This window comes from Ranitomeya imitator, chromosome 3 (assembly GCF_032444005.1).
Source record: "Ranitomeya imitator isolate aRanImi1 chromosome 3, aRanImi1.pri, whole genome shotgun sequence".
NCBI lineage: Eukaryota > Metazoa > Chordata > Amphibia > Anura > Dendrobatidae > Ranitomeya > Ranitomeya imitator.
The window spans coordinates 408,221,615-408,235,454 of NC_091284.1; positions in this window are offsets into that span (position 1 = coordinate 408,221,615).

Consider the following 13,840-nt stretch of genomic DNA (forward strand, 5'->3'; position numbering starts at 1 on the left):
TCTGAGAAGATCAAAATGTCATCCAAGTAAACAATCAAGAATTTATCCAGATACTCACGGAAAATGTCATGCATAAAAGACTGAAAAACAGATGGAGCATTGGCAAGTCCGAACGGCATCACCAGATACTCAAAATGACCCTCGGGCGTATTAAATGCCGTTTTCCATTCATCTCCCTGCCTGATTCTCACCAGATTATACGCACCACGAAGATCAATCTTAGTAAACCAACTAGCCCCCTTAATCCGAGCAAACAAGTCAGAAATCAATGGCAAGGGATACTGAAACTTAACAGTGATCTTATTAAGAAGGCGGTAATCAATACACGGTCTTAGCGAACCATCCTTCTTGGCTACAAAAAAGAACCCTGCTCCAAATGGTGACGACGATGGGCGAATATGTCCCTTCTCCAGGGACTCCTTCACATAACTGCGCATAGCGGTGTGTTCAGGTACGGACAAATTAAATAAACGACCCTTAGGGAATTTACTACCAGGAATCAAATCGATAGCACAATCACAATTCCTATGCGGAGGTAGGGCATCAGACTTGGACTCTTCAAATACATCCTGAAAGTCCGACAAGAACTCTGGGATGTCAGAAGGAATGGATGACGAAATAGACAAAAATGGAACATCACCATGTACTCCCTGACAACCCCAGCTGGTTACCGACATAGAGTTCCAATCCAATACTGGATTATGGGTTTGTAGCCATGGCAACCCCAACACGACCACATCATGCAAATTATGCAGTACCAGAAAGCGAATAACTTCCTGATGTGCAGGAGCCATGCACATGGTCAGCTGGGCCCAGTACTGAGGCTTATTCTTGGCCAAAGGTGTAGCATCAATTCCTCTCAACGGAATAGGACACCGCAAAGGCTCCAAGAAAAATCCACAACGTTTAGCATAATCCAAATCCATCAGATTCAGGGCAGCGCCTGAATCCACAAACGCCATGACAGAATACGATGACAAAGAGCACATTAAGGTAATGGACAAAAGGAATTTGGACTGTACAGTACCAATAACGGCAGAGCTATTGAACCGCCTAGTGCGTTTAGGACAATTAGAAATAGCATGAGTAGAATCACCACAATAGAAACACAGTCTGTTCAGACGTCTGTGTTCTTGCCGTTCTACTTTAGTCATAGTCCTGTCGCACTGCATAGGCTCAGGTTTACTCTCAGACAATACCGCCAGATGGTGCACAGATTTACGCTCGCGCAAGCGACGACCGATCTGAATGGCCAAGGACATAGACTCATTCAAACCAGCAGGCATAGGAAATCCCACCATTACATCCTTAAGAGCTTCAGAGAGACCCTTTCTGAACAAAGCCGCTAGTGCAGATTCATTCCACAGAGTGAGTACTGACCACTTCCTAAATTTCTGACAATATACTTCTACATCATCCTGACCCTGGCATAAAGCCAGCAGATTTTTCTCAGCCTGATCCACTGAATTAGGCTCATCGTAAAGCAATCCCAGCGCCTGGAAAAATGCATCAACATTACTCAATGCAGAATCTCCTGGTGCAAGAGAAAACGCCCAGTCCTGTGGGTCGCCGCGCAAAAAAGAAATAATAATCAAAACCTGTTGAATAGGATTACCAGAAGAATGAGGTTTCAAGGCCAAAAATAGCTTACAATTATTTCTGAAGCTCAGGAACTTAGTTCTGTCACCAAAAAACAAATCAGGAATCGGAATTCTTGGTTCTAGCATCGATTTCTGATCAATAGTATCTTGAATCTTTTGTACATTTACAACGAGATTATCCATTGAGGAGCACAGAGCCTGAATATCCATGTCCACAGCTGTGTCCTGAAGCACTCTAATGTCTAGGGGAAAAAAAAGACTGAAGACAGAGCTAAGAAAAAAAAATGATGTCAGGATTTCTTTTTTCCCTCTATTGGGAATCATTGGGTGGCTCCTTGTACTGTTATGGCTGGCAATCAGGCAACACAGCGTGCAGTAATCAGCGCACATACAGAGATCTGGCAATAACCAAAAACAATAGGACGAGCTCTGAGACGTGGAATCTCTGTAGACTGCAGTACCTGATCTATCCTCACACAACTATAAGCAGCAGTGGATTGCGCCTATCACTACCTATGCAACTCGGCACTGCCTGAGGAGCTGACTAGCCTGAAGATAGAAATACAAGCCTGACTTACCTCAGAGAAATACCCCAAAGGAATAGGCAGCCCCCACATATAATGACTGTTAGCAGGATGAAAAGACAAACGTAGGAATGAAATAGATTCAGCAAAGTGAGGCCCGATATTCTAGACAGAGCGAGGATAGCAAAGAGAACTATGCAGTCTACAAAAAACCCTAAAACGAAAACCACGCAAAGGGGCAAAAAGACCCACCGTGCCGAACTAACAGCACGGCGGTGCACCCCTTTGCTTCTCAGAGCTTCCAGCAAAAGTTAATAGCAAGCTGGACAGAAAAAACAGAAAACAAACTAGAAGCACTTATCTAGCAGAGCAGCAGGCCCAAGGAAAGATGCAGTAGCTCAGATCCAACACTGGAACATTGACAAGGAGCAAGGAAGACAGACTCAGGTGGAGCTAAATAGCAAGGCAGCCAACGAGCTCACCAAAACACCTGAGGGAGGAAGCCCAGAGACTGCAATACCACTTGTGACCACAGAAGTGAACTCAGCCACAGAATTCACAACATGGATGTATCACTGTAGACGCTGATCGTCTGCCTTTTACTAGTCAGACCCTGGCGCTCGTACTCTGTTAGGGCTAGCGGAACGCACTGAGTAAATATAGATGTTTATTATTATTGGTGCATTCGCAGCCCGGGGTCCACCGTGCAGGAGAAACCTGTTGCTAGTCAATGGTGGCACTATTTAGCGGTATAGACTAGCTCTGTTACTTCACAGAGTAGCCGTGAAAGAACTCGACCCCTAACAGGCAGTGCACCAATTTCTTTTAATGGACTCTTCCTTACTCTCCCTTCAAAGAGATTTTATAAAGAGCGCCATTCGTTTTGTGCTCGATAATAATGTGTTTTCTTTTGAACATGTTTTTTACGGCGAGGTCAAAGGCTGCGCGATGGGGACGAAATTCGCCCCCAGTTATGCTAATTTATTCATGGGGGCATTTGAGTCCATCTTCATCGCGCAGTCCAACCTGGCATCTGGTAAACTAGCATTCTATCGACGCTTTATAGATGACTTATTTATCGTTTGGACTGACACAGAAGGGGAGGCACTTGAGTTAATCTCTAATCTCAATAAGAATCCTTGGGGTCTATGTTTTACAGCTAATATTTCTAATTTATCTATTCAATTTGTGGATTTTCTGATACATGTTGACTGATCTGGTTGTTTCTCTACAACCACGCATTTTAAGAAAGTTGACGTCAACAGTTATTTAAGTTTCAGCAGCGGCCTTCTGCCAAGGTGGATTCAAAATGTCCCATATTTGCAATACTGGCGAATATGTAAAAACTGTACATGGGATTCTGACTTTCTGAAGGAGGCTAAGGTTTTGAATCAAAGGTTTCAACAGAGAAGGTATCCTAAGAAACTGGTTCAAAATGCCTTCCTGAAAGCTAAAACTCTCACCCAAAAGGACTGCATTAACAGAATTAATAACAGAAATACGGATTCAACTTCGCAGTAAATAGCATTTGGGAGATGGAGCTTTGTCACAACCTATAATCAATCCTCTGGATTGATTAGGAAACTTCTCTCCAAGTACTGGTTCATCCTTAAAGGGGACCCTATACTTTAGAGACATAGCCCCGCCCATCTCAGCTTGATATTTCGTAGGAATCGTACACTACGGAATCTTGTTGCACCTAGTAATACCACGTTAATCCCAGCCTCTTCTTCAGTTTATCAAACGTCTGTGAACCCTGGCTGTTTCTCATGTAGATCCTCTAAATATCTGTGTTGCACTTCTATTCTGAATGGGGCACGAGAATTTAAATTAAACACCACAGGTACTACTTATAAGATTAACTTCCATGTCAACTGTCAATCCACTTATGTGATTTATTTGATTGAATGTGGTTGCAGTCTACAATATGTAGGCCGTACCATACAAACCATGCACGCTAGGCTTAACAAACATCACCAGAACATTCGAAATGGGTTTCTTCTTCATAGTCTCTCCAAGCATTTCCTAATGGTACACCAGAAAAATATAAAAACTCTAAAATTAACGATCATTGATCACATACCCGACACCGTGGCAGATCGTCTTAGTAGCTTGATAAATAGAGAGAGCTTTTGAATATTTAAGCTTGGCACGCTGGACCCCGAAGGACTGAAATTAATGATAGAGAAAGCAACCAGATAAATATCCATATTTTTTATTTTTAGTATTATAGGTTTGACTTTTTCATCCAGGTTTTTTATCAAGGATTATTCACTTTTTATTCACTTTTTATTGTTTTAATTGTTCTTCTTGATTTCATTATATTTATTAAAATGTTCCTTACTGTTATTTTATTGTTTATTACTAGCCCATAGTCATATTAGGTGACCACATGCATTATATGTAACTGTTCCTTTAAATTTGAACTGACAATGTCAACTCTTATGTGATTGGCTGTCTTTCATTTAAATACTGCCTCCTTACTACTATCAATAAACTCCCACCTGATGAAGATGGCATGTCCGTTGAAATGCGTTGTGGCTAAACTGTATCTAGTGTCAGTGTCTCCTTTCAGTGCTCCTGTGACGATTTCTACCTTTAACCCTGTGTCTATCCTCCTTTGGAGGTTTTCGGCTGGAGCTGCGTCAGTTCCTGGCACTTCACTTATCCCTGGGGCTGCCTCACCAGCGCTCCTAAATGACCGCCTTACATTGACTCTGAACCTACCCTAATGGGCATACTAAATGTTAATGAATGTTGTAGTGCCCAGTACTTTATGCCCAGATTGTGCTTCTGGAGACTTGCACCTGTAAATTGGACGGGCTCTCATCACTACAGAAGTGCCTAACATGTGGGCGCTAAATGTGGTAAATGTAGTTTAGGTACACTGGGGCTCAGAAGGGATGGGGGGGCATTTGGATTTAGGAGCGGAGAATTTGCTGAATTTCTTTTGGGGGATGATGTGCCATTTCGCTTTTCCAGAGCCTTTGTGCTACGAGTAACATGGAAGCTCACTATACTTCCACTAACAAATGACGGACCTCAGTGAAGGCTTGTTTTTTTTGTGCATTGATTTGCAGCTTTTGTTGGCAACATTTTACATAACATTTTGGATCACATTTACCCTGCTCTATGTGCTGAGCAGTTACTTTGGGGTTTCCATCTAAATCTCCTAGTGAAGTGATTTAGTGAAACCCCTGAGGGATCCATTCACTATAATAAGACAGCAGAGTTACTCTGGACTCTGTCTGACCTCTATTCAGCTGTGTCCTTCTTTTCAGAAGTGCACAAAACTGTGGCGGACCGTGCTTTTATGCACTTCTAAAAAGACTGACATGCTGAATCATAGGCCAGACGGCGTCCAGAGTGTCTACATCTGCCTCATTAAAGGGAATAATTCACCGGGGTTCCTTCTGAATCACGTATTTCAGAGATTTACACAGACACCTTAGTGTAAGCGCTCAGCGTAGAGTGCAGGATAAATGTAAGCTGAACCTTACAGTAATCTTTGGGATGCAGAATGAACAAATCAACAGCAGGTGAAGAATTGCGTCTATTTATTTTTTACACCGTTCTCTGTGAATATAAGTGTCTAGACGACTTTATTCTTCGGGTCGATGTGGTTACAGCGATACCAGATTTATATAGTGTTTTCTAAGTATGGCTGCTGTCACACACTAAAAGACGCTTTTATTTTTACAAAGACAAGATTTTGCATCGCCATATTTAGAGAGCTATCATTTTTTCATATTTCTGTCAACAGAGTCATTTGAGGGGCTGTTTTTTGGCAGGATGAGTCGATTATTTTTGGTACTATTTTTGAGCACAGGACTTATCACTTTCTATTCCAATTTTTGAGAGGCAAAATGAACTAAATACAGCAATTCAGAAATTGATTTTTTTTTTAAGTGTGGTAAAATTGATATGGCAACTTTACTCTTTGGGTCAGTACGTTTACAGCAATACCACATTTATATTTTTTTCATGTCTTGGCGCTTTTACACAATAAAAACTATTTTATAAAAAAATATATATTTTTGCATCGCTTTATTCTGTGAGCTATAACTTTTTTATTTTTTCACCGATGGAGCTGTATTGTGGCTTGGTTTTTGCGGTACAAGTTGACTTTTTCAGGAATACCATTTTTACTTACATTCATCTTTTTTATCTCGTTTTATTCCACATTTTGTTCAGAGGTATGATGAAAAGCATAGTTTTTTGCCCCCTTCATTTTTTGTTTTATGGTGTTCACTGAAGGTGTTAACTAGTTTGACAGTTTTATTGTACAGGTTGTTCTGGATGTAGAGATACCAAATATATTCATGTTTTGTTTTGGGTTTTTTTGCATAAAAGTAGAAATTTATCTGTACAATATATTTTTTTACTATTTTTTTTATTACTTTCTGATTTTTTTTTTTATATTTTCACAAATTGTTTTTTACTTTTTTACTTTGTCCCACTATGGCACTTTCACTTTTACAGCTCTGATCGCTGTCATAAACCATTGCAATGCATGACCATTTCAATTGCTTATAACTGACAGTGCTACATTAACACAAGTTAGGCTACTTTCACACTAGCGTTGTTTCCAATACGTCGCAATGCTTCGTTTAGGGGAAAAAACGCATCCTGCAAAGTTGTTTTGCCCCATAGAGTAACATTACCAACGCATTGCGACGTATTGACACATGTCGCAAACCGTCGTGCGACGGTTGTGCCGTGTTTTGGCGTTTTTTGCTGCCGACGGACCGCTTTTTCCGCAAACTCCGCCCCCACCTTCCTGCACCTCACAATGGGGCAGCGGATGCGCCGGAGAAATGCAGCCGCTGCCTCCGTTGTGCAGCGCATCAAACGCTAGCGACGGAATCTCAGCCCGACGCATTACGACGGGCCAAATCCGATGCTAGTGTGAAAGTAGCCTTAGTTAGATCATGCACTGCACATGCTGGAGCCTGGGGGGCGTGGCTATGTAGTAGAGGAGGAAAGACGCACCTCGTGAGAGCTCCAGCCATCCTGAACCTATCCTGCCATTAAGACCCCTTATTAATAGGTTGTGCCCACCGGTAATGGAACCCCAGGACCTCGGGAGCCTTGTGACCTCTCCGGACGGCTGCTGTGAGGACCCGGGACGTCGGAAGCTGTAGTGGCCTGGACGGACGGAGGGATCCACGTGCAGCGGCGGCCATTTTCTGTGCGCGCGCTCCGACGAGACAGGATGCGGCGCCGGCTTCTATTGGTGTTGGGCTTCCCCCCTTGGAATCTGCAGGTGAGCGCTGTGGACTTCCGGCGCGTGGGAGTGGGGGATCTGGGGCGGACGGTGGTGCCTGCGGGGGACAGTGGCCATTACTGCAGCGTGTGCCCCAACAGTAAGGGAAGCGGCGCTCTTCATCATACTTGCGGAGCTGCTCAGGAGGTGAGCGGATAGCCTGGGATAATAAGGGGGTAGTGCGGTGAGCACCCTGGAAGATTGGGCCCTGCACTCCCCTATCAGACAGACACTTCAACTGCCAGCGACATAACTCTGGAGGGATTAACCCCCTCCCTGCTGTTCCCCCTGTGGAGACTGTAAGCCCGCTCCGGTACATAGAGCCTGGTGAATACCGAAGCTGCTGCTTTTATAACCCCTAATATTCCAACTGCCCGTCCAGAGGTCTCTTTGGGATACAAATCCTGTATTTAACTCTGCTGTGTCCGCGACTGGGGAGTGGACTATCTATAAATACAATTGTAAATATTTTGTGGAGCCTTTTTGCTGTCCGCCATGCATCATTCTAAAGGAGCAGGGGCTGCTGACAAATTAAAGAAGTACGCCAGGGAGGATCCCTCTGATAATGTATGCACTTTCAGAAACAACCCCGCACAGGCCCAGCATAAAAATTGCCTTTCTGATAGTAATGAGGAGGGAGAACAAGACGAACTGACTCTTAAACAGGCCTCTGAGCAATTAATGCAGGCTATATCCCTAGCTAGATCATCTCTTACTGAAAAAATAGAGGATGTGCATACTGAGGTGAGTCATCTGCGACATGATATGCAGGCCATGAGAGGGCGTATTTCGGAGGTTGAAACAAGAGTGTCTCATATAGAAGATACCATTACCCCTATGGAGGCTAAACTGACAAAATTCGCTGGCTCTATAAACGCCTGGAAACAAAAGTCAGATGACTTGGAGAACAGATTATGCCGAAACAATATTCAAATTATCTATCTGCCAGAACGCACGGAGGGCCAGCAACCTGAACAATTCCTGGAAGACTGGCTTAAGGCCTCCCTGCGGGATGGATTCTCCTCAACATTCTTGGTGGAAAGGGCCCATAGGGTCCCAACGAGACGTCTCCCCCCTGGAACTCCACCTCGACCTTTTCTGGCACATCTCCTTAACTGTAGGGACAGGGATGCTATCCTTCTTTGGCGCGACAGAAGGGCTCTATCAAATTCAACAATGCTATAATATCGATTTTCCCGGACTTCTCCATGGAGCTCCAAAAACAACGGGCACGGTTTATGGAAATCAAGAAACAACTTAGAGATAAAAACATTATATATTCCATGCTTTGGGTCAAACATTTGAGATATCCTTCCACAAGCTTCTCACAATAGTTGGTCAGAATTTAAGCACATTCCTCCTGACAAAACTGGTGTAACCAGGGGCTGGCTGGCAAATTTTGGCCTGGGGGGCAAGCACACAGTAGTGGCCCATTACCGGCTGCAGCCCATCCTTACTGTGTTTACCTGTGGCTTATTCATACAGAGAGTAGAGGTAACAAGGTTATAAAAAGATAAAGCTGGAATAATGATGGGATACTTGTGGTGAAATGCCAACTAAATTCTCATCCACTTCTATCAGTCAGCTACTCAGAGAGATGTCTGAGACTCTAGTCGGCACCAGGGCCGGCGTTAAGGGCATGCAGACCAGTTGGCTGCCTAGGGCCCCCGCTCCTCCAGGGGTCCGAGTAAGAGGAGCTCAGTGTCTTCCACTTATCGGCTGATACAGTTGAAAGCAGTGATGGATGAGAGTGCGTCAGGTGACACTACCTCTCCCATCACTCCCCCTCTGCCTCTGACTCAGAGTGTGCCAGCAGTAGAGCTGATGAGACGCTAAGACGCCCTGTATTGTGTGTGCATTATAGTGTGTGAGTGTGTGTGTCTGCTGCATTATACTGTGTGTCTGCTGCATTATACTGTGTGAGCATTATTGTGTGTGTATGAGTGTCTGCTGCATTATACTGTATGTGTCTGCTGCACTATACTGTGTGTGGAGGGACTGCACTATACTGTCTGTGTCTGCTGCATTATACTGTGCTTGCTGCATTATACTGTGTGTGCATTATAGTGTGTGAGTATGTGTGTGTCTGCTGCATTATGCTGTGTAGTGGGGACTGCACTATACTGTGTGTGTCTGCTGCTTTATACAATGTGTTTGCAGCATTCACTGTGTGTACATTATAGTGTGTGCATGATACTGCATTATACTGTGTGTCTGCTGCACTACTGTACTGTGTGAAGGGACTGCACTATGCTGTGTGTGTGTCTGCTGCATTATACTGCATGTGTGCATTATAGTGTGTATGAGTATCTGCTGCACTATACTGTGTGGGTGGACTGCAATATACGGTGTGTGTCTGCTGCATTATACTGTGTGTACATTACAGTGTGGGAGTGTGTGTCTGCTGCATTATACTGTGTGTGGGAGGACTGCACTATAATGTGTGTGTCTGCTGCACTATACTGTGTGGGGGGACTGCACTATACTGTGTGGCTGCTGCACTATACTGTGTGGGAGGACTGTACTATGGGTGTGTGTTTGCTGCATTATACTGTGTGTGTCTGCTGCATTATACTGTGTGTGTTTGCTGCATTATACTGTGTGTGCATTATATTGTGTGTGCATCATTTTACTGTGTCTGCTGCATTATACTGTGTGTGTGCCTGCTGCACTATACTGTGTGGGGGGACTGCACTATACTGTGTATGTGGGGGGCTGCATTATACTGTTTGTGTGGGGGGCTACATTATACTGTGTATGAGGGGACTGTATTATACTGTGTTGGGGGCTGCATTATACTGTGAGGGGGCTGCATTATACTGTGAGGTGACTGCTTTATACTCTATCAAGAACCATGGAGAGTGCATTCTACTATATCTACTATATGGGACCTGCATCATACTGTATCGGGGACTATCTGTACCCATCATTCTTCCTCAGCCGAAGTAAGGGTATGTTCCCAAGATCAGTAAAAACTGCGGGTTAGACGCTGTGTAGTTGTTCAGCGTCTAATCCGCAACGTTCTGATGTTACAGCACAGTGGAAATCCCATGCCCACTATGCGTGCACAGATGCCCGTGGATCACCCGCCGAGACGGACGTGTAGTGCGTCTCTCGAGACTGCAGCATGTCTATTTATCTTGAGGAGACGCGAGGCTCTGCAAGATACATATCACCAGTGCAATGTATTGGCCGTGGTGATTCCGCACGGTTCAATGAACACATGCGGATTCCCCTGCATTCAATAGTGAGGAGCGCTTTGGACGGAGCGGATATGTGCTGTGTCCAAAGTGCAGCCAGCTACTGAACGTATGCACATACCCTAAAGAGGCTGGGAAACAAGTGTCGAATGACTTCAATATTGTCGATCACACTCGTTTAGCGGCCTGAACTGAGCGCAAGTAAATACATCTGGAATGTTTCTATCTGATGGTGCAATATGTGAGCATTTGGGGACCCACTTTAAACTTTTGCCCAGGGCCCTGCTTTGTCTAAAACTGGTCCTAGTTGACACGTGACTATAACTATGCAAACTCATACTTGCAATCACTACGCTGGGAACACAGAGGAATCTTGACAGTGTGTGCACAGCGCTCTATCACGATTCAGTAAGCTGCCGTAACACACAGACTGACTGCAGAAATTTGTCTTGAGTCCAGAAATCAGTGTTGGAAAAAAGAGTGTGAGGCTTGGCAATTTCTTATTGTCCTCATAGAACTAATTCAAATATACTCACCTCCATTGTGAAACAGACAACAGTCCAGCTAAAGAAGCCGCCATTAACTTGGTTTCTCCAAACCTGTGTAGAGTTTAGTTTAGTTTCAGTGTGTTAGTATACTCACTGATTGCAGCGTGTCAGTGTGGTAATATACTCAGTGATTGCAGCGTGTCAGTGTGGTAATATACTCAGTGATTGCAGCGTGTCAGTGTGGTAATATACTCACTGATTGCAGCGTGTCAGTGTGGTAATATACTCAGTGATTGCAGCGTGTCAGTGTGGTAATATACTCAGTGATTGCAGCGTGTCAGTGTGGTAATATACTCACTGATTGCAGCGTGTCAGTGTGGTAATATACTCAGTGATTGCAGCGTGTCAGTGTGGTAATATACTCACTGATTGCAGCGTGTCAGTGTGGTAATATACTCAGTGATAGCAGCGTGTCAGTGTGGTAATATACTCACTGATTGCAGCGTGTCACTGTGGTAATATAGTCACTGATCGCAGCGTGTCAGTGTGGTAATATACTCACTGATTGCAGCGTGTCAGTGTGGTAATATACTCAGTGATTGCAGCGTGTCAGTGTGGTAATATACTCACTGATTGCAGCGTGTCAGTGTGGTAATATACTCAGTGATTGCAGCGTGTCAGTGTGGTAATATACTCACTGATTGCAGCGTGTTAGTGTGGTAATATACTCACTGATTGCAGCGTGTCAGTGTGGTAATATACTCACTGATTGCAGCGTGTCAGTGTGGTAATATACTCACTGATTGCAGCGTGTCAGTGTGGTAGTATACTCACTGATAGCAGCGTGTCAGTGTGGTAATATACTCACTGATTGCAGCGTGTCAGTGTGGTAATATACTCACTGATTGCAGCGTGTCAGTGTGGTAATATACTCACTGATTGCAGCGTGTCAGTGTGGTAGTATACTCACTGATAGCAGCGTGTCAGTGTGGTAATATACTCACTGATTGCAGCGTGTCAGTGTGTTAGTATACTCACTGATTGCAGTGTGTCAGTGTGGTAATATACTCACTGATTGCAGCGTGTCAGTGTGGTAGTATACTCACTGATTGCAGCGTGTCTGTGTGGTAATATACTCAGTGACTGCAGCGTGTCAGTGTGGTAATATACTCACTGATTGCAGCGTGTCAGTGTGGTAATATACTCACTGATTGCAGCGTGTCAGTGTGGTAGTATACTCACTGATAGCAGCGTGTCAGTGTGGTAATATACTCACTGATTGCAGCGTGTCAGTGTGGTAGTATACTCACTGATAGCAGCGTGTCAGTGTGGTAATATACTCACTGATTGCAGCGTGTCAGTGTGTTAGTATACTCACTGATTGCAGTGTGTCAGTGTGGTAATATACTCACTGATTGCAGCGTGTCAGTGTGGTAGTATACTCACTGATTGCAGCGTGTCTGTGTGGTAATATACTCAGTGACTGCAGCGTGTCAGTGTGGTAATATACTCACTGATTGCAGCGTGTCAGTGTGGTAATATACTCACTGATTGCAGCGTGTCAGTGTGGTAGTATACTCACTGATAGCAGCGTGTCAGTGTGGTAATATACTCACTGATTGCAGCGTGTCAGTGTGTTAGTATACTCACTGATTGCAGTGTGTCAGTGTGGTAATATACTCACTGATTGCAGCGTGTCAGTGTGGTAGTATACTCACTGATTGCAGCGTGTCTGTGTGGTAATATACTCAGTGACTGCAGCGTGTCAGTGTGGTAATATACTCACTGATTGCAGCGTGTCAGTGTGGTAATATACTCACTGATTGCAGCGTGTCAGTGTGGTAATATACTCACTGATTGCAGCGTGTCAGTGTGGTAATATACTCAGTGATAGCAGCGTGTCAGTGTGGTAATATACTCACTGATTGCAGCGTGTCAGTGTGGTAATATACTCAGTGATAGCAGCGTGTCAGTGTGGTAATATACTCACTGATAGCAGCGTGTCAGTGTGGTAATATACTCACTGATAGCAGCGTGTCAGTGTGGTAATATACTCACTGATTGCAGGGTGTCACTGTGGTAATATACTCAGTGATAGCAGAGTGTCAGTGTGGTAATATACTCACTGATTGCAGCGTGTCAGTGTGGTAATATACTCACTGATTGCAGCGTGTCAGTGTGGTAATATACTCAGTGATTGCAGGGTGTCAGTGTGGTAATATACTCACTGATTGCAGCGTGTCAGTGTGGTAATATACTCACTGATAGCAGCGTGTCAGTGTGGTAATATACTCACTGATTGCAGCGTGTCAGTGTGGTAATATACTCAGTGATTGCAGCGTGTCAGTGTGGTAATATACTCACTGATTGCAGCGTGTCAGTGTGGTAATATACTCACTGATAGCAGCGTGTCAGTGTGTTAGTATACTCACTGATTGCAGGGTGTCAGTGTGGTAATATACTCAGTGATTGCAGCGTGTCAGTGTGGTAATATACTCACTGATTGCAGGGTGTCAGTGTGGTAATATACTCAGTGATAGCAGCGTGTCAGTGTGGTAATATACTCACTGATTGCAGCGTGTCAGTGTGGTAATATACTCACTGATTGCAGCGTGTCAGTGTGGTAATATACTCACTGATTGCAGGGTGTCAGTGTGGTAATATACTCAGTGATAGCAGCGTGTCAGTGTGGTAATATACTCACTGATTGCAGCGTGTCAGTGTGGTAATATACTCACTGATTGCAGCGTGTCAGTGTGGT